The 25,416-nt window shown below is 45.2% G+C and overlaps 1 protein-coding gene across 2 annotated transcripts in view; it reads right to left on the bottom strand.

Annotated features, from left to right (window-relative positions):
- GRIN2B (glutamate ionotropic receptor NMDA type subunit 2B) overlaps positions 1–18,667 on the bottom strand; it is a 232,607-nt gene extending 213,940 nt beyond the window's left edge. Inside the window, exons 1-2 of one of the 2 annotated variants that reach the window (XM_064655234.1) lie at positions 18,472–18,667; positions 17,226–17,657 (exon numbers count right to left, since the gene is read on the bottom strand). The gene's annotated coding sequence lies outside the window, so the exon portion shown is untranslated. Of the gene's footprint in view, positions 1–17,225; positions 17,658–17,988; positions 18,072–18,471 lie in introns of those variants that run through there. The other variant, XM_064655235.1, reaches the window with a different exon arrangement.
- Positions 18,668–25,416: the final 6,749 nt, after the last annotated feature.

The following is a 25,416-nucleotide window of genomic DNA, read 5'->3' as shown; positions in this document are numbered from 1 at the left end:
TGTGCTGAGTGACTTCCTCATGGACTCTGACAAATTCTGCTACTGTTTAAGACTTGTCCAACCTTAGCTTGCCATGCTCGTGAGAAGGTACTGCAGGCAGCTGGTAAAGCAGAGAGAGACCTGTGCCTGCATTTCATCCACTGCAGCCAACAGCCTGACAGGCTATGCTCAACCAGCAATGAAGGTGGGCTTGCCAGACCACTGAACTGCTGCAGGAACTGTTGGGGCAGGGAAGGGAAACGACCGCAGCTCTTGATTAACTGAATAAAAGCCAATACACAGAAAAGTCAGATAGGGGACCCTACCCTTCTCTCTACCACAAGTTGAGTCTTCCCTGTAGCCCAGGACAGCACAGCCTCACTTGCATGCAGTGCTTCAGCCTTTGCCTTAAATGGTGCCCTTAAAAGTTTGCAGCAAGAACCTGTTTCTCTGATGCTGGGTTCCTGTCACTCTTTGAAATTCCTCTTAAAATTGCCCAGGAACTAGCTATGACACCAAGACACAGTCACTGCCCTATAGGGAACTACACTGAAGCATTTATTTTAAAAACAGCCCTCCAAACAAGTATCATGAAAGAATACATTTAAGATGCTCTTCACATCACAGTCGACAGAGCCATTCACCCAGAGATACTGGAGCCACCAGCTGAGATACTGCACCAGCTAATGGTTGTTTCTTGTCCTCAACTCTTCCTTTCACTTGGAAACGTGCTCAGTCTTAAAAGCAGGTCAGGAAGTTAACATTTCCAGGTATGAAATATCATCCCAGCATCTGAAAATGGACTTTATATGAAAAGTGTACAGAATTTTTTTAAATACAACTGGATGAGAAATAATGCAATAAGACTTCTTGTTTCATGATATTTTCCCATGCCTGCCAAAATGAGGAGATATAGTACTGTACAGAGACTTTTTTTTAACTAATTAAGCTATTTTTTTCCTCAAAAAATATTCACACCAAAAGGGCAAAAAATCCCAGCTAATCCACACTCTGCTGGAACCAGCTCTTCCTTGCACTTCTTTGTAAGAAGGGTGCATTTCATCCATAGTTCCTCCATTGCAAAAGACAGTATTCGAACAGATCCATCATGAAAGAAAATATAATTAAACAGAAACATTAACAAACATGTTAATACACATAATACAAACTAAGAACCTGCAAAGAAAAGCACCACAGCTTTGTCTTGTTCAGAAGCTCAAGAAGCTTTTAAAAACTGTGAAATCCTATGAAAACTTACTGAAACAAGACCAGTTTCCTGATGCCTGTGTCATCCCTTGATAAGCAAGTATATAATGCCATCCCTGGGTATCTACACTCATAACAATTCTCCCATCCTCTCCTGGCCTCCTCGTCACCCAACACTTAAGTCTCTTCATACAGATCCTGATTTCCCCAGCTCCAGCTAAGAGCCCACTTTCTTCCAGATTTGCCCTTAGTGACTAAAGGGAATAATTGGCCCCTGTTCTCTCTTTATAACAGTACTTTACAAATTTGCAGTTCAGTTTTCACCTACAGTTATCTTTCCTCCAGAGTGAACATGCCTGACTCTCTCAGCATTTCTTACAGGAGTTAGTATCTACTGTCATCTATCCCATCCCCTTGCTTGCTCCTGCTTCAGCCTGCAAACTATCTTTTTAAAAACACTACAACCTGACAAGGATGCAACACTACACATTCACAGACAAAAGGACAGGGGAGAAATGATCTACAAGTCCTGCAAATCGGAGAGGTAGGACTACTGTGGGAACACTACATCCTCTCCTGGAGAATTCTGGACATTCCTCGTAGCAGAGCTCTCAGAGTCTACCATTACTTCCCTCAAACAGTGCTTTAGCCTCAGCCACATTTCACAGCAGGAACTGCGCTGTCTATTCAGTGCTTTCTTTTTTTAGGTTTGCTGCTATTGTTTGGCTACAGTTACTTCTCCTGTTTCTGGTTAGGCTCCTACACAACTCCCCTAACAGTGCAGACCAGGCTTCTAACCAACAGCTGCTCCAACGGCAATAAACAATCCCTGGTTCTATTTCTCTCTCTTCTGTGTTTACATTCTTAAGCACACATTTTAAGGCAGTCATCACATCTCTCTTTTAATTGTCATTTGGCCAAGCTAAATGTAATTAGTTACTTTAATCTTCCCTCTTAGATCAATCCCTCCAGCATCTTAATCATTTTTGTTGCTCCACTGAATTTGTTCTAATTTGCTGCCATCTTTGGGGCACTAAGTTCTCCAGAAATTAGCCTAGGTACAGTCAGATCAGGCACATGAAGAAAACATGACTAGAAACACACAGAAAACATTTCCTTGCTTCGAGACACAACAGATTTGTTTATGCAATCCAGAAATCACATCAGACTCTTTGCTGCCGCATTGTATTGTGAGCCAATATCTCATTTGCTAACCGGTGTAACTTCAGTGTCATTTCTGGCATTACTGCTTTCCAGGGGTATACCTCTCATCTCTGCTTTCTTTCCGAGCATAGTCTGATTTTAACTCCTACTATTCAATTTACTATCCACTCTGCTAATCCCCAAATCCTATTCTGAGGTATGACTGCTTAGCTAGCTATGTATCTCAAATCTCTTTGATTTCCAATGGAAATACTCTCACAAAGGAAAGGCAGAGGGTTTGTCATCACAGTACAGTCAAGGCACATCCCTAAATTCACAAAACAATGTGGATTCTTCACACAACTGTCCCCATCATCAGTCTCTCACCAAAAGCGGTCAAATGGTTTTCAAAGGCTGCAATTCGGCTTTGGTGGCGACCAATGTTGTGCCACTGTAAATGACAGTTTTCCTGCTCTCAGAAAAAGCAGTGGGCCCTGGAGACCCACACCAGCCCTATGACAACAACTGGAAGCATTGAACAGGTGTTGATTAAGCATCAACCAAATGTACTACTGCTGGGATATATTTCTGTACACTGCCTTTCTCTGTGCACACCCTCAAAGTGGGCATGGCACCTTCCTAATAGTCTGAACATCAACCTCCTCTGAACAATGGTGTCAAAAGTTCCTCTCGTCCTTCATCCCAAAGAGGGGGGAGTTGGGAGGGTACCTCAAAGCCTTTCTGTGAGACATCACATTTGTCCAAAGCACACCAGATGCTGCCTGAGCATCATGTTGTCACAGAAGCAGGATCCAAGTGCAAAGATTTTTTAGGATGCAAAAGGGAAAAACCCTTTCCTCTCCTCCAAACCTTTTCCCTCTGAAATCTCCTTCAAAACTCTTTCCCTGTCCCTCCAGCTCCCAGACAGCAGAGCTTCTAACAACTCCCAAACTAGTTCAAAGGCAATGAGACACTGTTTGCCTCCCAGCCACACTCATCACCTGCAGGGCTGCCCTGGGCCTGAGCAGGGGGTGATAGAATGAAGTCCAGCTAGGCTTGTCCAGTCTGGAGGAGGAGGAAAGAAGATGGAGGAGCAAGGGGAAGGTGGAGTGCCACACAGTTGAGGGTGGATGAAGAGTTAGCCCTGGGAAGCATTGATTCATTGCCTCCATGGCTGCTCAACTCTGCTGGTCAATCCAGTCAAGCTTCTGATAGCCACAAGGCAGCTGCAGCTCATAAATCAAGTGTTTTGGGGGTCCTTGCTACTATGTTTCTGACTGTGCCTGCTCCCCCTCTGCTCTGGGACCCAGATGAAGGGGGCACATTACCCACTGAGTGGGCTGTAGTTTCCAGAAAACAGTCCAAAGTAAAGCAATGGCTACTCCCTCTCACCCTCTCCCATGAATATGTACTGCTAGTGCTGGTAAATTTATGTCAGCTCTCTCAGCACTTCATGGTTCAGGCTTTACCAGGACTGGAATGCAATTTACTGCCAGTGAAAGTCCAGCAAGGTGTGTAAATCTGTCCTCCTGCCACAACCTATTCTCATCACCCATGTCAGCCCACTTCCTCCTCACCAGCATCAAGAGAAGGTTTTCTGATTAACTTCCCAGACTTGGAAGTGACCGAAGAGGCTTAGCACAACTCAAGTCACTTGAAAAGCATGTGAATTGACTGGATTCGTGACAGTTGTTAACACCACCACAAAGACCTTCATAAAAGGATCAGTTTGAGCAGAGAGAGAAAACAAAGTGGGTTGCATAAAAATACAAAACTGTGTCTATCCTTTGTATGTTCCGAAAACATGAGATGGCAGAGATGTACACATACACCTCTCCAACACTTTGCACTTACTTGAAGCCCATGGGTCCTCCTTCAGGAGACTAGTCTACAAGATCTCAGGATGCTTCTAGCCTGAAAAGAAAGACCAGACCTATGCATGTATCTAGAGGAGAGGAACTCCATCCATACCATCTGACTGTATCTCCTGGCATAGACCAAGGATGACCCCTTTACGCCAGATGCTGATCAGCATATACCAGACCAGCTCAACCAGGATGAGAAGGTCAGCTTGGCTTCAGACAACTGGGAGCTGACTATGGACAAGAAAAACCTTAGTGTGGCTCTTACCATCCTGGTCTAGCATGCAATGCTAAACTGTCAATTACACCTGCTCCAAGCCCTTCAGTTTTGCACTGAGGAACTTCATCCATTCAGTGCAAATGCTGCTCAAGGTTCTAGGGCTTTTTCCCAGTATGTTCTTCTGTTTACCAGTATGAATGTTTCATATTTCATTTCCAGTTATATTAAGAGGCACAGCTTAACTTCCTGCTTCCAAGTGAAATTTGCCTTCTCTTTACATTGCTATGCTGATCTTTCATTGAGCATATGATCTCCAGATGCTTTTATCCAAGTTCTTTATTTCTTTAGCTGGTGTAATAAACGTGGCATTTCAGTAAAGCCAAAGTTCAAGCAGAGTCTTTTGCATATGAACCCTTTAAATTCCCAGGCTTCACCTAAGATTTGCCCTATCCAGGAGGAGCATTGGACCAAACACTGTCTTTCTGCCACTAAATATTTAGACACCTATAAGCAAAGCAGGAGTTTAAAAGTGAATTTAAGTCTTGAACACTTTCTTTTTTTTCTCCCTCTGGATCTCTGACAGTAAAATCAAGTTCTATGATTTTCCATCAAGTTTTGCCCTGCAATTTTCAAACCATCATTTTATATTACTCTTTCAAAGTAGTTCAGATTATGAGGAAACACAATTAAGTTGCTTTAAGAGTCTCAAATTTTGTTCAAATGGAAATTTCAGCTATGCCAAATACAATCATTTCAAGCAGTTCTTACCAGAGAGTATTGATTTTTCTCCCCCAGGCACAGTCCACAAAGATTTGGGGGAGGAAACTTGACACAACTTAATCTGATCCTAAAGCTGAATGCCAACCAGATTCTATACTTATTGCTGTTTTATACTGCAGGAAAAGCAATACATTACGTGATCAAGAAAATACATGAAAACTTACATGGAAAAAGAAGTGTTTAAGAATCTGTTGGTATCCTTATATACATCATTTAATGTTCAAAAAACAAGGAAATCGTCAAACATAAAGACAAAAAATAGCACCCATTGTATTAACATCAAGGATTTATGCAGCATTCATCGTAGGCATTGAAACAGCAACCTAGACAGCACCTCAATAGTTCTTTACAATGTTCCTCCAATGACAAAAGTGAACAAGTTTATAAACAATAATATTTCAAAATGAAGCTGATTCAAACAAATATTGTAAGCCCGTGCGTCTCATACCACAGAGCAGACATCCAAAGTCTGCCAAGATTCCCTATCTCAAAGGGACAGTGGATCCAATCTCTGGGCTGCAGCTTCACCCTTGTATAGGTACACGTTGCCATTTGTCCTGCCAGAGTTGCCAAACTACAGTATCACAGAAGACTGTCATGTCAGAGAAGATACACATATTTATCTATTACCCTGTGCACTTAAAAGGACACAGACTACCAGGGGAAACCTTCTCTCTAATTTTCTGTTTTGCTTGATTTTTATGCTTCATCATGCAAGCAATACTTTCTCAGGAAAGATCTGCCTTGATGGAGACAGGCAATGCTTTTAAATCCATGCAGGTGAATGTACACAGACATGTAATAAAATGTCATTCTTAAACTAGCTCCTTCCTGGGACACTGGTGAAGCAGCAAGCCCTGGTCATCTCTCTTTAGCCTTCCTGTAGCATCCTGAGAAACAGTTCTCTGTGGCATGCCACTCTATACTTGGTCATGTCAACAGACCTCATGCACCAACTGTGCATTCAACTGTGGTTTGAAATTAAGGTCTAAGTCCACAGATCATGGCTGAGCTCATCTATACAGAGCACGCTGTTTCTTGCAAATTCAAATCATATTTGGGACAGTTTATATCAGACCCAGACTGAGGAATCTCCAGGTCTTCACATTCAAAAAGAGATGGACTATCAGATGCCAGTTTCCTTACAGTGGAAAAATACAAGACAGAGGACCAGGCATTAGGAGGTTTTGGATTCCTCATGGAACATGCCTGTTTTCAAAACTGGGTGATGAAAGAGCAATAATTTAACACACCTCCTGCCTTTTCTAGCCCCCAACCCCACACATCCTTAAAATGCATACACACAGAACAAAAGAGACACTTAAAAGCTTTTAGGAAACTCATCTATGTAGGCTGCCTTTGTACTCAACAGGGATTAGCTTCTCTAGAGGGCAAGTTGGAGCACATCCATTGGGCTCCTGCTCTACACTGTCCTTTGAAGGACCCTGTCTTTCTCCACTGACTCCCTGGAGGTCCTCTGGAAACAAGTCTGCCACAGCTAGTGTTCACTTCTGGAAAAACTCCCCTTTCCGTATAAAAGCCAAACATCTCACCAAGCTTATAAAAGCAAATGTATGATGAACGATGAGAGGGGATATACAGAGGGATATGAACAGCAGGAATGAAAATCACAAGTGATTTTAAAGATCTGGAGACAATTTTAAAGAGCTACCTGCACATTATAGGAATTGATAAAAAATTTCATTGAAGCAGTAACTCTGGTTTCCTGTCACAGTCTGTAGTTCTCATCCCTCATCCTTTAAGAGCATTTGTTTGAGAATCAGGTCTTTGTTCCCTGGGAATTCACCTCCTCCCGTCACTTTTTTCCCCACCTGGAGTCAGCACTGGAGCTCAATGCTAAATGAAACATTTTGTTGTCACTGGGAAAAAACAAATGCATCCAAAACAGAACAAGAACAAACCTGCACTGACTAAATTGCAGGGAGAATTAGCTCCCATGTCTCCCAAGTCTCAGAGGACTCCACTGCCTCTGGGCTACAGAGACTGTGCCTCCATTTTTTTCATGCTGAAGTAATTTCCCTTTTTATAAGTATTTACTTTATATCAGGCCAAAGAAACAAACTACCTCCACAGCCCAGTCGTTAGAGCACTCCCTCTCCAGGACAATGAATAGGCACTTATATGAAGTAGAACAGTTCCAACTGGAAAAGTTCCAACTGAGAAAGCATTACTGCAGAGGACCCAGTTGTCTAAGCCCTCATCTTGGCTAGGACAGCCTCGGGGACAAGTCCCCAGTTCAAAGTATGCAGAATAGGGATGTGTCATCGACAACCCAGTTAGTTTTCTGCCTACTAGGCTGCTAGCTATTCTTTTCTCTGCTTTTTCATGAAAACACATCAAACACTCTAATCCCATTGCAGAACTAGCAAAACCTCTCAAATTAATTTTTTTTCTTTTTTTTGTGAGGCAGTTAACCCATTTCATGCCATGTTCACTCCATTACAAACCTCTTTCATCAAAAACCTTGATCACCATTTCTAATGTCAAAAGCTGAAGTCAGGAATCAATCTGTCCAAACAAAGAATGTCCTAACAAAACAAAACAAAACAAACAAAAAAAAAAAGTACTATTAAGGCAAGGTGTAGACTTTAACCAACACTCATCTCCTACTATGTATCTCCTGGTTTCTGAAAGTTATTACTCCCTCCAGTAAGTAAAAACCATTGCACAAAAAGCATTGCTCATGTAAGATACCTGCTTTGGGCATCCAGCTCCTGCTTCAGAGAGTGCCAAGGCTCAGGTATTCAGCTCTTGCAAAGTTCTGAGTCCTGAAGTTCAGAGAGTCTTTTAGCTCCTTTACTCCCCATTGAAATGGTGCAAATTAAAAAAGGATAATGCATGATCCTTGCAGCTCTCTCTGAATCACTGGTTTGAAACTTTGCAAACTTTCAAACCAGAGATTGAAAGAGAACTTTCTGCAAGAGTCACTGTATCTCTTAAGGCAGCCATCCCACAGCTACTCTATTTTTCTAAGCTTCTTAGTTTTTATCTCCTCCTGTTTAGCTTAAAGGTCCACCATCATGTTACAAAATGGTTGCAATGTCTTTTCTGAGATTCCCATTTATACTTTTGTGGCATTTGCCACTTTGTTACTTTCAGATGGAGTCTTAAAAGCTTCCTCACAGAAAGATATGGTACTGCAGACCACATCCAAGCTGATTTTATACTTTGACTTTCAACACTTTAGGACATTATCTGTATAATTATAATTATATATGATATTCACCTTTTCAGTTATAAATTAGAGAGTAATTCCAAGTTGCACCAAAACCACAGAGAAACGAAAGGGAGAGCCTATGAGAACAGATTATGTCATTCTGTTGCTTTCATTAAACTCTCCCTTGGGGATTATCAGCCTCTGATGTTTCAGCTTGCCTCTTCTGAAACAGGTCTGACACAAGGGAATCTCCCCTGAGATGCTTAGGCCACTGACTACAGCAGCCAGCAATAACAGAGAATTACAGAGGAGGAGAGAGAGGGGTGGAGGGATATGCAGATCCCTCCCATGTGCTTTTCATACAAGCGTATGCCTACGTGCAAGTAGCCGCGAGTTAGTACATCCTGGTGCATTTCCTCTGCCACAATGCACTTCAAATGCATTTCTCAGCAGAGTCTTGTGACAGAAATTACCCAGCAATCCAACTGTGCACAATTAAACAACATCCTGCTTTACCTGGCACAAAGAGATGTACAGCAGCAACCCTTTCTCCATCCTCCTCCTGGATCAGCTGGCAGCATTCCGATACCTTTCCAGGCAGCAGTAGAGCCATTCCTCTCACTGCACAGGCTTCAAAACCACTTGCCCCACAATGCTGTGAAAACTTGGGATTGCCCTTGGAATCAGACCCCACCTTTAGGCTCCTAGCAGCTCTTCTGCAAATCATTTCCAGGTGGTATTAATTTAGGACCTTCTTCGTTCACATTCCAAACACCCCCTGCATATCTCCAGGACCTCATTCCCAGCTGTGAACACTGGAGTAGCAGAAGTCCCACATGGCACAGGGCCACATGGCCACAGCCCCTTGTTACAGCAGACTTCAATCTCTAACCTACCTGTAACCCGCTGTGTCCTGTTCATGCCCTGCAGTAGAGGTAACAATGCGGGACCACTGTGAATTTAAGCTATCATGAGGCTATTATGCCTATCACCTGAAAACAATTTTCTGTTCATTAGGCCATCAGCTGAGATGTAGGACATGGCATTTGCACTAGTAAATTATCATCAGGCTCGTGACACCAGATCTTATCTGTCTCAGCTGGCTCTGAGTAACCATCTCACCTCCTAGTCTGTTTTGAAATAGTTTACTATTAATAACTTACTAACTTTATATGTTTTACATTTATTTCCTTTTGTAAAATCCTCCAAATTCTTCAGAGGTCATACATGCAAGAAACTACATCCATGTTAGAGAGTTGTGTATATTAGCTCCTCAACAGGCCATGGCAACCTTAACTCAGAAGTTAGGAGAATAGGTGAAATAAAAATGTTAAATCCAAGCATAATAAAAAAAGAGACCATATTGTGTCATTTCCTCTATTTGAGCTTGGGTGTGTCATGGACACCTGTATAGAAAACTCCTGATTCCTACAAAATACACCAGAGGTCAGGATTACATGCTTGTTGATCTGTTAAAAAATAGTGTAATCCACCAGCAAAGTTGCACCACAGTCATGACTTCTGCTGATGCACAGGAGGATATAAACTGGCATAGGCCTTAGGCCGCACAGCACGTTCCCAGTGCTGGCCAAACTCACAATTTCAAAATTGCACTTTCAGACACCTCAGCCCCTGGCAGGGGAATCTCTACTGACTCAAAACTAGGGAGACCCCTCACTGAACCCATTAATAGAGCCACCCATTCAAACCCCAACCAGGCACAGGAAGTTTCTCCAACTCAGAGCACAGAGAGTTGAGATTGTGAAGGCTGGTTAGTGAAGCCATGATTCTCAGAAACCATGATGCTTGTGATTGCCCATACCCCATTTTTTCTTCTGGAAGCAGCAAAGTAAACACAAGACATCTTTAAGCTGTATCTCAACTTGCAAGACAAAAGAATGACATCATGAAATAGCAAGGTGTGAATTTTCACATCATTCAGTATGTGATGGTAAACATCATCTCCCCTTGCAGTATGAGGTTTTGGCACACTAGCTGTTCAGATGCTGTGATAGTGTAAAAACTTGAATGCAACAGCTACAGACAGGTGAAGCTTCTTAATGAAAGGGACATGGTCTCAATCTAGAACAGCCTATTTTATCCCAGGATTCAAGAACTGTGCTTGCAAATGCTAAAGCATCATTCACATGGGACACGTTTGTAAGCCTCTTCTGCCCCACATTCTATACCAAAGCTCTAGCTGTCCCCCGAACAGGATGAGCTGCCACAACATACCAGAGATATTGCAAACCAGACATCTTTGGGGAGCTCCTGATACACTCAAGTGTATCAGGTGGTTGTTGCCACCAGTCGACACCATCATTTTGACTCCTACAGCTACCATATAAGATTTGGAGCACAGGGCCCAACCCAATCAGGTTCCTCCGATGGGACAGTCAATCCCTCCCTCCTGCACACAGGACAGATCAACCTCATTATCTTTCTTCCAAAGTTGTTTGGCTAAGCATGTAAATATCATGATCATAGGTTCACTGAAGACAGACTTTATTAGATACAAAATTCTGATCGTTCAGCACCTACATCTAGTTTTAAATATCATCAGTCAAAGCTAATCTGCCAAAATTATCAACATCTTCTACTGTCACTAAAAACATTATTGCAGTAAACATTTAATTTGATGTTTAATTTGTATTCTCTCTGCTTCATCTTAAACTCATTTATTTCCTGATCTGTCCTTTGTGACTAATGAGAATAATTGGCCCCTGTCCTTCTTCTGTAACAGTCTTTTATGTATTTGCAGACAGTTATGGATCCACCCACAGTTGTCTTTTCTCCAGACTGAGCTTCTGTGGCTCTCTCAACCTTTTTTACAGGTCTTGTTTTCTCTGTGATCATTGTCTTAGTTCACTCCCCCACACTCTCCCCAGTTCTTCCCTCTCTTAGAAGTGCAGCCCCTAAACAGAACACAGTTATCTAAGCAGGGCTTAACCACAACTGTAAATAGGCACTAGACAGATCATTTCATTATTTCCAACAAATAATACAAACAGGATTGTATACGGAGTTCACACATGGGCTGGACAGCAGGTCTAGAGCAGGATGGTGGCAGTTGGACTGCTTCATTTCTTGGTCAGTGGTTGAAATCCAGACTGAAAGTGTTAGCAAGCAAGAATTATTTCCACAACCATGTAGCTACATACAGACAAAGAAGTGTAGGCTGACTGCTACCTTGAGAAGTAATTTAAGAGTTTGTCACATGAAGAGTTAACTGGAGGTGAGTTCCTACATGCCCAACATGCCAGGGATGAGTGGGAGTGACCCATGTCCCGTGGATTATTCAGATCAGATAATCTGGTGGCCCCACACCTGTTTTAGTGGATGAGCAATCAGCAGAGACAAGCCACCAAACACGAACATGAAGATAAAATTCACATTTTCCCCCCTAAGAGTGTTTCTTCCCTATAAACCTTTCAGCACAGCCATGCACACCAGTGTTAATGATACTGTATCATACTGTATGCTTTGGAATACAGAAACATCTTCAGTATTCAGTTGGCAACCCAACCTTTTACCTGAGTCACTTTCAGTGACTCTTTTCAGTTCTGACCCTTCCTCGTAGATGGGTTTTGAGGGAGTGAATGCTGCAGAGGTCTCAGCCCTTTCACTTTGGGCCAGTAACCACACCCTCATTCAAAATTTCTCTTTTTTCCCAGATATTTAATCAATCCATTTGTATTGGTGGCTCTGAAACACGGTCTTTGATTGCTTGTGTTAGAAAGGGAAGAGAGCCACCCAGCATACTTCTCAGTCTACAAATACTCACTGTATTAAGAAGAATCAGCTGTCAGTGAGTCTCAGAGCACGTACCCTTTCTCTCTCCCCTTTTTAGTGACCCTCTGTACAGAAAAAGCAGTATTTTTATTCCCCACACATGAAGCATATTCAGTGTATGTGTAACAATTTTAAAAGATAAGTCAGTCCCTCCTCCTGCCCAGACTCAGTGTTCTCTCCTGCTTCCAAGAAAACACTAAATAAAAGGCAGCCTTGCCCTGAGAAATTCAAATTAGCCATGGTTTGAATTGACTTGATCACAGCACAGTTTGCACGCTGCCTTGTGCCACACATTTGTTTCTGACTGCATAGAGAGGGGACATTTTTTCTTTTCAGTAACCTCAGGCACATGGAGATATACTGCCTGGTTTGCACAGATCACCACCATGCCTTTGGTCGACTTTTACACACACCAGTTCACACTCCAACATATAGTTCTATCTGGGAGCTTGTGGTTTGCAGCTAAGGAAGCAATGAGCCCCTGAATAATAAAGGGTGGAGTTCACTTGGATTTATTTTTTTTTCCAGCATGAGAGGTAGCTCTGATATTTAATCCAGCTGGGTCAATCTCCTAGTTCCCAGGTGGTTAGCACTATGGCACTTATTTTGTCAGAGCAAGCATCCCTGCCAGCAACTGCTTTCCTATCTATATGAACAGACAAGTAAGAAGGCTAAGTCAGATGGATGGTGGAGCCCCCTCTGTGGTTGGACAAATGGGTTTTTTAGTTCTCATTATGAGGCACTTTGCTGAAGCAGAAACACAAAGCTCAGAAGAAGGGACAAGGCAGTGGTAGCAGGTGAGCCATCCTTAGCTTCAAATATCTTATTTTTCTCTGGTTTCCCTTCCACATATTTCAGTGCTGTGATCTTCAAACTGCTATTTCATCTTATGCAGGGAGGTACCCAGGGCCATAGCTAGTCCGTCTGACTGCGGCAAAGCGGCAAGATTAATAAGTTGATTCACTGTGGTTTGAAGAGTTCCAGTGAATGAGTGGACAGAGGACGGATGAGAGTAATAGCAGGTAACCAATCAGCCATGTTTCTCTCAACATTTTGTGCTTTTCTATCAAGTATAAATATATATCAAAGAAAGATAATCGCAGAAGAGTCTGGCAATCCTAGAGCCCCAATGTCAGGCAGAATGGATACTATGAGCATTCCATGGTGGATTAGGCAATCACAATATATTGAGCCATCTCTCTCAAAAAGATCATCTAGTCCATCTCCTCTATTAACTAATCCATTTCTTTGTGATAAATTGCAGCTTACACAAAGAAAATTTAAAAAAACCCTAAAAAAACCCTCTGCGTGTTCTCCAGCTGCAAGATAACTCTCCCTGTGGCCCACCAAACCATACTGCCAAGTAGACTACTGGCAGAGTAGAGCTGTGGCTTCCCTAAAGGCCAAGAAGATTAAACCTCTAGGGACCAGTCCTCAGTCTGGACTATCTCACAGGCAGCTTTTGTGCATCCTAAGGAGCAAAAGAGTGTGGAATGGAGCCCATTGCAAAGATAAGCCGTGCTGTCTGTACAGAGCTCCCACCCTCTGCCAGCTTGGGGGAATGAGGAAACAGCACTGGGAATCACATCCAGACCTCCCATGTGGTACTGCAGAGACACTGATTCCTGGTGCCAACCCAGGCAACGTGAGTCCAGTGTGGGAATCCAAGCACAGCTCCATAGCTCTGGCACCAGCAGTGAGGTCCACCTGCCTGCTTCCAAACCAAGCACAAGAAACAGCCGCAGCTCCAGTTTCAGATGAAACGCATACGTTAATTCCATCATCTTTTCCCCCTGTAGGTTAGGGTTTGGGGATGGGGTGCTGGTTCACAGGTTGACAGACTTTTTATACAAGGAGACTCGGTAATCCAAAATGAGGATAAAACAAGTCAAAGCCTAAATTATTAGATGGGGATGGTGGGTTGGGATTTTTGCCCCTGATCTGTATTTTCCATCTCTCCATGATCTCTTTGCGTTCTTGCATGCACAGGTGCAATGTAGAACTCAGCCAACAATGCAGTTATCCTGAAAATCCTGCCCAGAATGGGATGGCTGGAGACTGCTGCTGACACCTTCTTTTGCCCAGCAATGGTCTCACCGGCAAAGGGATTGCAAGAGGCACCAGACTGGCACAGGCTAAGCTGGGCTGGTGCAGCAGGTGTGTGACAACAGATCAGAGCCCAGGGTGCTTAGGAAGAGGAGTCGTGGCTTTGATTATGCTTTTCCTTTTACCTGCTGAGATCTGTCCCTGCGTATATAAGGCTGAGCCGAGAGGAGGCTGAAGTGGATCTCACCTCCCTCAGGCTGTTTTCCCACTCTGCCCTCAACCTGTTTCATCATCTCCTAACCCTGTGAGACCCTCACTCAGGACTGGGAGACAAGCTGGTGTGATGAGGAACCAAAGAAAACCAGGATGTGTAGAGGCGACAAGAGCTGCTGCTTTGGGGTGGCATGGGTGAGCACTTGAAAATCGCCCATACCCAAACCTCTCCTCTTAGAGAGCACCCTGCACCCACACACAAACTGCTGCTTTCTCCAGAGCTGCAGCTGGGGCATACCAGGTCATCCCACATCACAGGGTGCCATGCCCCTGCTCTGCTCCCCAAGGCCTTGGGGAATGGGGCAGCACTAGCATGAGCTCATCCCATAAGCTGAGAGTATTGCACACCCAGCCCTCTCAGCCTGCCCAAGGGGCAGCTCAGAGGGGATCAGCTGCCTCCATACACTGCTTGCAAAGCCTGAGGTAGCTGTGCTTGATGGTGGGGAGAGCAGTTTTAGAGGGCATCGCCTTTTGCCCATACTGGAGCTTGCAGAGAACATGAGGAGTCACAGGTAAAGGTAGCAGCAAGAGAGACTGGGAGGTAAAGGAAGGATGAGGATGTAGGCCCATGCTCCTGGCCCCCATGACTGAGCATCAAAGCTGACAGACCCCTCCCCAACTCCCATCTGCCCTGTTCCACCTGGAGCATGAACCTGGCCCAGGGCAGGGCTAAGAAGGGCTGTGATAGCGATGCGGCAGCTGCTTGGGCCCAGTGCCCTGCTGACAGGGCTGGTGGCTGTGGCAGGCACCAGGCGGGCAGGGATGGGTGCAGCTCTCCAGAGGAGCAGGCAGCCCAGCCCGGCTCCCGGGGACTGCCACCCTGACCAGGCACCCAAGGCAACCTTCCTCCTCTTCCCTCCTATCTGCCTGCAAAAGCCGAGGCAAGGGGGAAGGGGCTGAGCCCAGCATCTGCTCTCCCCTCGGACGCTGCTGGCTTCCCCCCCGGGGCTTGTGTTTTAGGGGTTCTCAGGGGTAAATGACCCCCGACGAAGGGGGCTACAATCCCCCACCCAGTCGGTGCTGGCGTCCTGGGTAGATCCGGGAGCCGCGAGGCCTGAGAAATTCCTCCCGAAAAGGGGGGAAAGGCTTCGGCACGCCCTCCTCCCCGCATAGGTAAAGTTTCTACTCCCACTTGCGGAGGAAATGGGAGGGAGGGAGAGCTCAGGCAGGGAGGATCCAGGCGCGGATAAACCCTGGGAAGCCTTAGATATTTATAGAAGCACAGCCAGAATATGTCAGGAAAGGTGGCTTTCAACCCCTTGACGCGGAACCACTCCTGGGTTTTAACAGTAGCCCCACAAAAACCCCTCAGAAATGTGGCAAAGAGCTACTGGAAGGATGAAGGCAAAGGCGGGGGTGGGAAAGGCGCGCCCCCGCCTCAGGATGCTCCGGATGCCTCAAGGGCTGAGGGTGCCTCAAGGATGCCTCACCCCGCGGCAGAGCTGGAGGGTGACACACCCCCTCCTCATTCTGCAGCGGGGTGAGTCTCTCGATCCGTATGGCCGCCCCCCGCCCGCTGCCAGGCTTCCGGTCTGCTATAGGGTCGAAAGGAAGGGAGAGGCGGGTCGGTGGGAGCCCAGGTGGGGGGGCTGCCGATGCGGGTAAGGGTGGTGGGGGTGCGCCCCCGGGAGGGGGCTGTGCAGCAGCTCACCCCTGCCCCCCGCCTCTCGGCGTGGGAGCGCAGACCCACGCGTGCCGGGCGAAGCGGCGCGCTGGGCACGGGCTGAGGCTTAAAATAACCCCGAGACGTTCAACACCTTGTGCCCGGCGCTCCCGCATCCCACGGCGCTCTGCTCCCTTTGTCTTGCCACCATCTTACAGAAAGACTCACATGTCACGTTACGGTCGGGATGCACCGGTATCTCTCGCGTATCTACAGCCGAGTGGCACGTTAGCCATTTTGCATCCCTCCCGAGTGGGCTGGGGAAGGGGCTGCCTGCGCAGGGACACGGGGTGTAAGGCGCGGGGAATGGGGGGGGGGAGGATGGGTCGCGGCGGACAGGGGCCACGATGCCCGCTGATAGCACCAGGGGGACGGGGATAAATTAAAACACGTGAAGTTGCCTGAATACAGCGCCTCGTAGGTTCATGCTAAGTCTCTTGACGTGCTTGGACTTAAAATAGCCCTTCACCTCCACGCAAGCAGGCGCGCTCGCCCCGGCGCTGGGCGGGCTCCTGCCGCGGTGCCAGGGGCGGCCCCGACCACCCCCCGGGCCCCGGCCCCGGCCCCCGCGTTAGGCCGCTCACGATCGAGAGGCCGGCGTGGGTTCTAAGTAATGCACCACCTTCCTCGGCAACAAGCAGGTTTCTACGTCCTGTTGTTCCTAATGAGCTCTGTTTTCACATCAAAGCATGGCAAGAAGCCGCTGGACCAGCGAAAAGAAGGAGGCAATTTGCGGGTGGATGGATGGGAATTATTTTCCTTTTCACCCCTTTCCAAAGCCGCGTTCCTCCTCCCGTGTCTCTCTCGACCCCACCTGCCCACCCCCCCAAAAAAATCACAAGGGACTTTTCCCCGATTCACGACGCGGTATGTAACTCAAAAGCATCCCTCTCGCCTTCTCTTCATGTCCTATTTGATGAGCCAAGAGAGAATCAACATGTCTGGTGAATGTTATTTTATTTTTTTCCCCGTGTCTGCTTCTAAAAGCAGCATCTCTAAACCTTTTGTTCTACTGTGAGTGATCTTCCCTGGGCAAACCAAAATGAGCTGCCAGCAAAACCACAGAAACAGGAATTTCCCTACCTTGGTTTGTAGAAGCAGAACCTCTAGACGGACAGATCAAGGGAGAGAGCATGTTGGGAATGTCCAGTCTCCTCTTCTTGCTTGCATATCCACATAAGAAGAATAAGGGTCGGGGGGCAAATGTGGGGGAATGAGCTAAAAAACAATCCTACTTGGCTGTAAAAAAAATAGAGGTTTCTTTGTGGCAATCTTGCGTCTTGAAGCGGTGCAAATTCAAAAGCTGGAGAGAATCACTACAGAGGATATTCAGCACGACTGGTGAGGATCATCAAATGCAGGTTCCAGAGTAAGCATTCCTTTCGCCTTTTTAATGATTATTCTTATAATTCTTTTTTTTTTCCTGGAGCCCTATTGAAAGAGGTTGTGTTTAATGCAACTGGAGGTCGGTGCCGTTCTTCTGTGAAGCATGATTATCCTCAAAGCGTCCCCTTCCTGAAGGGAAAAATAAGCATCAATTTTGTATTAGAGGGATCTGAAGGGGATAAAAACCGCTCCCCAACAAAGACATTAATATATTGAGAAAGAAGGGAGACAAAACGCATTTCCCAACAGTGCACACCAGCGGAATTTTAAAAAAATAAATTAAAAAAAAAAAACCAACAAAAAAAAACAGCTGGCACGAGTCTATAAATAATTCAGATACGGGCTGACTACACCATTCCCGGGATAGGCATGCATACGAGACGGGAAAGCGGGCACGATGTGAATCGCGGAGAGAAGGCGACTCCCCCCCCCCGCCACGGCCCCCTCCCCACGCACGCACAGCATTTCGCCCACCCCCGGGCCCAGCCCCCGAGGGCTGGCGAGGGCCGTGCCCACCCCTCTGCAGTGCTGCCGGCACCGCTGCCCGCCGCGCTCGGCTCCACGGGCAGCGCGGGGCGCGCTCCGCGCACACACACGCACCGCCACCGGGGCCGGGGGGGCGATGGGGGGCTGCTTCACCTGCGACGGGGCCGGTTTGCACTACGCGCCCTCCACCACGCCCTCCCCCCCCCCCCCTTCGCCTCCCGCAACACAACCCTCGCCTCTCAGGGCTTTGCTTGGGCTCTTCTTTTTCCTAGGGGTGGGTGGGTGGGTAGCTGGGAGTGTCCCCACACCACCGATGGTGCACAGCCGGACCGGGCTTATAGCTATGCAGGCATTTATTTAATGAAGCCGTAGGTATTTTTTTTCTTTTCCCCTCCCATCTCGCACAGAAAAAGATTCACACTTAGAGCTGTCATAAAATCCAGACCCACATACATACCAGCAAATCCTGCTTCAAGCACTCGGTTTGCTCTGAGTAGCTACTGCCCCCCTCTCTGCCTGCAAGGCTGATCCGCCTCAGACATGCTCAACTTCTTCAGTCTCTCCTCTGTTACTGCCCGGGTGGGAGATGCGGGGCGGGGAGGGGGAAGTGCTCAGAGCATCACCCTAAAAATACATTTTGCAAAAAAAAATCCTCTGCAATATAAAAGATCCGAGAATGCTTCCCAGAGGTAGAGAAAACATGGGAACGTGAACTAATAAAGCAGCTTAGCGATTAATAATAATTAAATATACCCGCGGAAAATGGTGAGGAGGGGGGAAAAAAATCAAGGGACGGGGGAGCGGGAAGAGGTCTGTGCGAGTGAGCAGTGGGGGAAACGGGGGGAGAAGAGAAGGAGGAAAAGGAGGAGGAGGAGGAGGAGGAGGAGGAGGAGGAGGAGGAGGAGGAGGAGGAGAGACAGTACGGGTAACGGGAGACCAACCGCTACCGAGGCGGGCAGGTCTCGACCTCCGACGTCCGGCAGGGATGAAGAGGCAGCCCGTGCCCGGGGGCCGAGCCGCAAGAGGCACCTGTGCCTCTTGCCTGGCCGGGGCCGGGGCCGAGCCGCCGCCGCAGCCCCCGCGGGGAGCACCGGGGGCTCCCTGGGTCCGACACCCCCTCGGACCGCGACTCGGGTGGTTGGAAGCGACGGAGAAGGAATGCTTAAAAAAATACATTAACAATAATCATAAAATAGTAATAATGAGAAGAAAGGAACAGGCGCCCAGCCAGCAGGCAGGCAGCAGAATTAGATCTGAACGAAAAGAAAGCAATGAGAGCAGAGATAACGCTAATATCCAAATTGGATACTCCACAATTAAGCTCGGTGCTTTAATTGCTATTCTCAGAGCCCCTTGGAAGCTAAGCAACGTGAAATCAGCCAGAACAGAAAGCAACATGCATCTGCATCCTTGTCCTGCCCTGCCCAATGGATGCCTGCACCCTTGCTGGCCATGGGGCTCTCAGCCTTGCCCCAGCACGGTGATCCACCCTGTGGTCACAGATCCGACTCTGTCCTCTCCCATGCCTAGATTTAGCATTGGGTGGTTGAGCAGAGCATGCCCACCTACCCTCCTCAGCATCACAAAACGGTCCTAGGGAAAGTCTGCCCTTAACCAGTAAAAGACAGAGAGGGTAACAAAGCAGACCCCCTCCAGGTGGAAGTGCCAAGTGCAGCCTTCAGGACATGTAGTCACTCTAGGGTTGCAGATGCCCACCTTGCCAATATATGGGTCTTGGTAGGAGATTTGGATGGGCTCAGATGGTCCTTGATGAGCCCCTAGAGACAAGAGCACTGAGGAAAGCACTCCCCATGCTTCCCTGTCAGCTACACTTGTCCTGCAGGAAATCAGGCACCAGGCCCAACACCTGCTCAGCTTCAGTCCTGATGCATTGTCCAGCCTTTGCACACCTCTCATGGAAAGGACCCTTCAAGGAAAACACAGTGGCTTGTACCTACCTAGCATTCTCTATGTCCAGGAGCAGTGAGGAAGGTACTGCTCAAGAGACAGGCAAGGAGGGCTGGATCCCACATGCCAAAGAATTGAGTTCCAGTGAGCAGGTATGTATTTGCAGGGCAAAACATGGATATGGCCAATGTTCCCAAGGGAGGAAAGTCTCCTGAAAGCACCACAGCAGTTCTGTTCTCTCTTAATGCTCAGGTCATGTCTCAATTTGAATCAATTTATGTGGTCCAAATAGGGCTTGCTGGTGTGTAGGGAAGGCTGTGGGCGGCAATGTGGCTGTAGCACTGTGTGCATATATATTAATATGCCATCTGGAGTTTGAATGAATTTCTGTTTCCATGTACAGTGTGTGTACAATGGTATTTTTCATGTAGCTGCAGTGACCACAAGCAATACCAATCTGTATTTCAGTTCTTTGACAAAAGCAGACACCAGTATTCTAATTCCAACAGACAGGATCTTTTTGATGGTGCTGGTAAGGCCTGTTCTGCTAGAAAGATTTTCCTAACACTTTTAGACATGCTTTAAAAAAGTGACTATGATATTTTTCATTCTAATTTCAGTAAAAATGGAAGACATATTAGCCAAAGCCTGAAGTAATCTGAAATTATCTCAGAATGGTTGGAGGAAAGAACTGTAGAGTGATACTTACATACAGAAGTTGCTAATAGCTGAAGAGATTAGTCATTTGACTTTCCCATTCCTTTCACTGATAAAGTCATACAAGAATAGCAGATAAGATTTGGCCAAGGAATGTTTTTTCCTTTCTGTATGGCAAGAAGGGATAAACTACAACTGTGCAGGTCCTCCTGCATTATTCTGGATGAAACAAGCAGAGAAGGTGCTTGACAAAGAAGAGAGGGAGTGGTTCTCATCCAGCATATTACTTGGAAACACAAAATGGAGAGTTAAGAAGTATCTTAGGAACAACTTCTGAAAAGAGGTCTATCAACCAGAAGAGAGCAACTGCAATCATTTTAAGCAAGTCAGCAATATTTAAGATTATAAATCTCTGTGACCTTAAGATGAAGGAATTCACCAACCATAAGTTTTCTTTATAAAACTACACAACTCCACAGTTACGTGGTACATGGAAGCCTGTGTTATTGTTTGCTTTTAAGGATAAGACTAGTTGCCTTTCTACTTCACAGATGTTTATATACATCTTACATAAACATACATATGTATATTTATAATTGTCTCTTAAATAAATCATGTGGGCCAAGTTCCCTATAGTCATTAGGGGCCTGAGTGTCCAATTGGATACTTTTTTCAGAGAAAATTGGTGCCTTCCCCCTGACCAAAGAAATCAGGCTCAGTTACAAATTTTAAATTGGGCACACAAAAATGCCAGTCAATTCAGAATTATCTTCTTGAGATTCTGCACAGCGTCTAACTCCAAAATTACTTTTATATTAAGATGTAATACTTATTGTAAATAATGTGTGTGGAGGTAGGCTCCAAATTAAAAATGTTGCAAAATCTCCAGCAGCTTAGTACTATGACAGGGTTTACTCTCACTAGCTGGAGTTGGCTTTTATTTTTTTCTCCAATCAACTAAGATGAATGAACTGCATAAAATGAAACAAATAGCATCTCTGATAGGAAATGGTTTTTCAAACATCTCTTCAATTCAAAAGCACTTAAATGTTATTTGTAAGACAAATTGAGGGATTTATTTTAAATGGGTCCGTGTTTACTATAAATTAAGGGCTATATTATTCTTGTCCTGCCTAAGATAAAAGAATTTAGATGAAAGTTCTTATATCAAAAGCAACCAGAGCTGGATATGGCAGTGACAGTGTTGGGGAGGATGTGGAGCAGCAGAGCCATTCTGCCATCACAGAACAGCATCTGCCAGCACTGACAGGGACCAAAGGCCCTACAGTATCTCTAACCCTTAGTAAATGCCCTGCTGACTTCATAAAATCATAGCCCAGTTCCAGTGCAGTATGTCCCTAGATAAATGGGGTCTTTGACTAAGGGCAAAGTCTGGCAATTCATAGGTCCTCTGCTCAAACACACACACACGTGCATTAGTAAAAGAAAAGCCACGTCTGTGAAAAGCAATTTCTTATAATCAATGAAATGGATCAATTGTTCTGGATAATTCTCACCAAAAAAAGGTTTTTCATTATAGTGTTCCTTTGGATGTTTGCACATTGGCTACAGACCATGGTCACCAAGAGTCCAGCTGCTTTTATACGGTGCTCTGTGCCCTGCTCCACTCAGCCAATCTGACTATAAAGTAGCCAGATACTTCTATGCACATGTCCCAGATCTTCCCACTGTCTGAGACACTGTGGGAAGTCCTGGTGTTCAAGTACTAGGCCTATGTCAGTTTTGGAAGATCACCATAACACTGGCCACACAGGTCCACAAACAAGGATGCCATGTCATGATGCATAAAGGACAGCATGAAGAAATTTTATCAGCTAATTAAAGGCAAAACAAATGGAGAAACAAGCATACAAACCTGACAGTGGCATGACCACCTGCCTGAAGGATGCAGCTAAATTTTGGCATGAAACCTTTTTTCTTTTCTTTTGCATGTGACTCAGGACCAAGAGACGCAAGAGCAGGACTGAGCCAGAAGCCACTGGGTGGGGGTATGTTCTGGTCAGTCTCTTGCAAAGACACCTGGGCACAAGGAGACCGATTTTTTCATTTGCTGCTCAGAGGACACTCATATCATCCTGCCAACAGCCCAGCAGAAGAAAATTGTGAACACTGTTGCAGTTGCTTTGAAGTGTTACACATGTTCTCTCAGCTGTCATAGCAGGAGATTTAGCTGAGCTCTCATCATTTTACATCACAAAAATTGCAGCATCCCCTACTGTCTCTGCCATGGTCAGTCTGTCCCCAGAAATCCTAACAACTAACAGACTGGTTTTTTGTCATGCAGAATCAAAAACAGTGTGAAGTAGATTAAAGGAGAAATAGCTTTCACTGTGTCTTTATAGACTTGTTTTATTCTTTTGAGTATGGAATATCAGGCTCACTGAAATTGGTTTTCCTGGATGGCCATTTATATATGAAATACATGCACATTAAACTAAGAAACTGTGGAGTTCGTTCTTTCAAATGGAAATGTGTTATTTTTGAACTGCAAAAGCACAGACAAGATTTCAAACTGACAGTGTCACTTTTTTAAGATGATATATGGCTCTTCTACCTATATCACACCCAGACTGAAGAACCTATCCGTCAAAAGGCACCACATCAAATAATAAATAGTAATTATCATCAGATGCTGTACTGTGTATCATCAAAACACGGTACAAACATTAGCAATATAAGCCATCCCTTTTACCATGCCATTTCAAAGTGGAAAGGAAAGGTTGAAGCACTGCCTTGCACCACTCTGAGCAAGATGCCTTTTTCGTCCACCTCTGGGGTGCAAAGATTATTCCAGTGGCTGGAGATTTTGTCCCATCTCACTGGTCTTAACAAGATACGGCTTCCTGACACACTTGAATGAATGGGAAACCATAGCCTTCCCGGCAATCATCTCCACCCTATTCCAACTCTAACAAGACAAACAGATTATCTGGGGTTTTTTTCTAAAATGAACTTTCTGCTTGATGAAAGTCTTATTGGTTCTCTCTAGATTCAAGTGATGACACTCTTTCTTCTCTTCACTGGAGGAGCTGCAAAATGGATTAGGCAGATTGCCTTCATGGTTTAAAGGAAACTGGAAAACCACTTTCAGTAAGAGATAAGGTGTAGCTTTTGCCAGCTTATCATGAGGAAAAGCTAAAAAAGAGCTTCTTCAGGAAAGTGCCTCCATTCACCTATTCTCTGTACAGGGCATACAGCAGCCAGAAAAATCGCCCTTATGTCTGAAAGCCATCTTCAATATTCTAGCAGAGGATCCATCAGAGCATTCAAAACTAAATTAAAATCCCAAGGAGGAATAGGGGATTTAATTCTAGGATGAAGCTTTGAAGTTGCTCCCAGGAAATAAATTATTATTGGATGAGAACCAACACACCAATTATCTAGTTTACTGTTCATGCTACTGAGAGCTGCTGCAAACACCTTCAGGGATCCACTCTACAATATCCATATAAAGGCAAAAGCTCAGCTAGTTGCATTCCAAGAAACTTAGCTTTCCAGCTCCCACTATTAAAAGGGAAACTGTCCACTACAAAAATGCAGGGCAATAAGATTCAGTCGCTTAAGCTTCCTGATTTTCATCTTTTATCTTGCTTTCTTATAGATAATAAAAAAAGTTAATAACATTGCCACTTCTTTGCTCTGAGTGTTATAGTTGGGTCAAAGTACTACGGTATTGGTGGTATCATAAATAAGCACATTTATTTTTCTTACACAGAAGGCCTACATGCTAGTTAAGTAGCAGACAAGCCCTACTCCATTTTAATGGTGTCTAGACAAAGCAATGGGACATATCCAGCTTTTCACTTGCTGTTCCACAGATTCCTTCAGGCTACCAGAATACCTCAGCTTCACTTATGCAGCTTCAAATCCTTAATGCTTGTTCAATGGGGCATTGGTACAACATGAACTGCCTCCTGTGAAAGGAATAAGTAAAGTTAAATGGCTCCAAGAATGATACAAGTGTCTGGAGCAAAGAAGAGTACATCAGGGCTGATATTTCACTCAAACTAAATGCTACCACTTAATCAACGCTATTATAAACTCACTCAGAACATTAAGTTACTGCGGGTAAAAAATAAATCCTTCGTTCTTAAAAATAGTTGTCACCTCTAAGGCAAAAGTTGGCAGCAGCAGTGTACACAAATATTTAGTTTTCTCCCAAAGAATGTATTTTTTGTTTAAACACCTTATGACCTAAAAATACTGTCAGCAAAGCATCATTACTTTTTTCCTCCTGAACACATGGTTCGTCTTTTCTCCATGAATTCCTTTCAGTTCTTAACACAGGGAAATGATGTACGGAAAGCAAAGATGAAATCCCACCCACCTCCCATGTCCTCCTTCACCTGCAAGCTCTATCAGAACTTTCGATACCATTTATTACACAGATGTACATATGGAGTGGGTATATTCAGTAAATGGACTCACATTAATGGCAACATGGCAAAGAGGAGGTATTGGTTGGTGTCACCAGCTTGGGCTCCCTGCTGGCGCAGCAGTTCTGAAAATCCCCGTAGATCACGACATCCCAACAGATCCTGCTTCTGTTCAGGAAAGTTCAGGGTTGATAACAGCACTGAGTCTCTCTCTGTTCCTCTCGTTCACCTTCAGGTGAAGCAGATGGTATTGCAAATAACTCACCAAATGGGTGCAGGGGTAGAAATGGTAGAGAAGGAAAATATTATTTGTACTGACAAGGATTCTGAGAAAGGACTAGTATGACGTTAGAAAAGCAGATCACTTTTCTAATGCAGAAATATGGATCTGAAAGCATTCCTTGAAACAGAAGTAAGAATGATTTCACCAGCAAGCCAAG

The sequence above is a fragment of the Pseudopipra pipra genome, chromosome 5 (genome assembly GCF_036250125.1).
Source record: "Pseudopipra pipra isolate bDixPip1 chromosome 5, bDixPip1.hap1, whole genome shotgun sequence".
Classification (NCBI taxonomy): Eukaryota; Metazoa; Chordata; class Aves; order Passeriformes; family Pipridae; genus Pseudopipra; species Pseudopipra pipra.
This window is presented reverse-complemented; position numbering and strand designations above follow the sequence as displayed.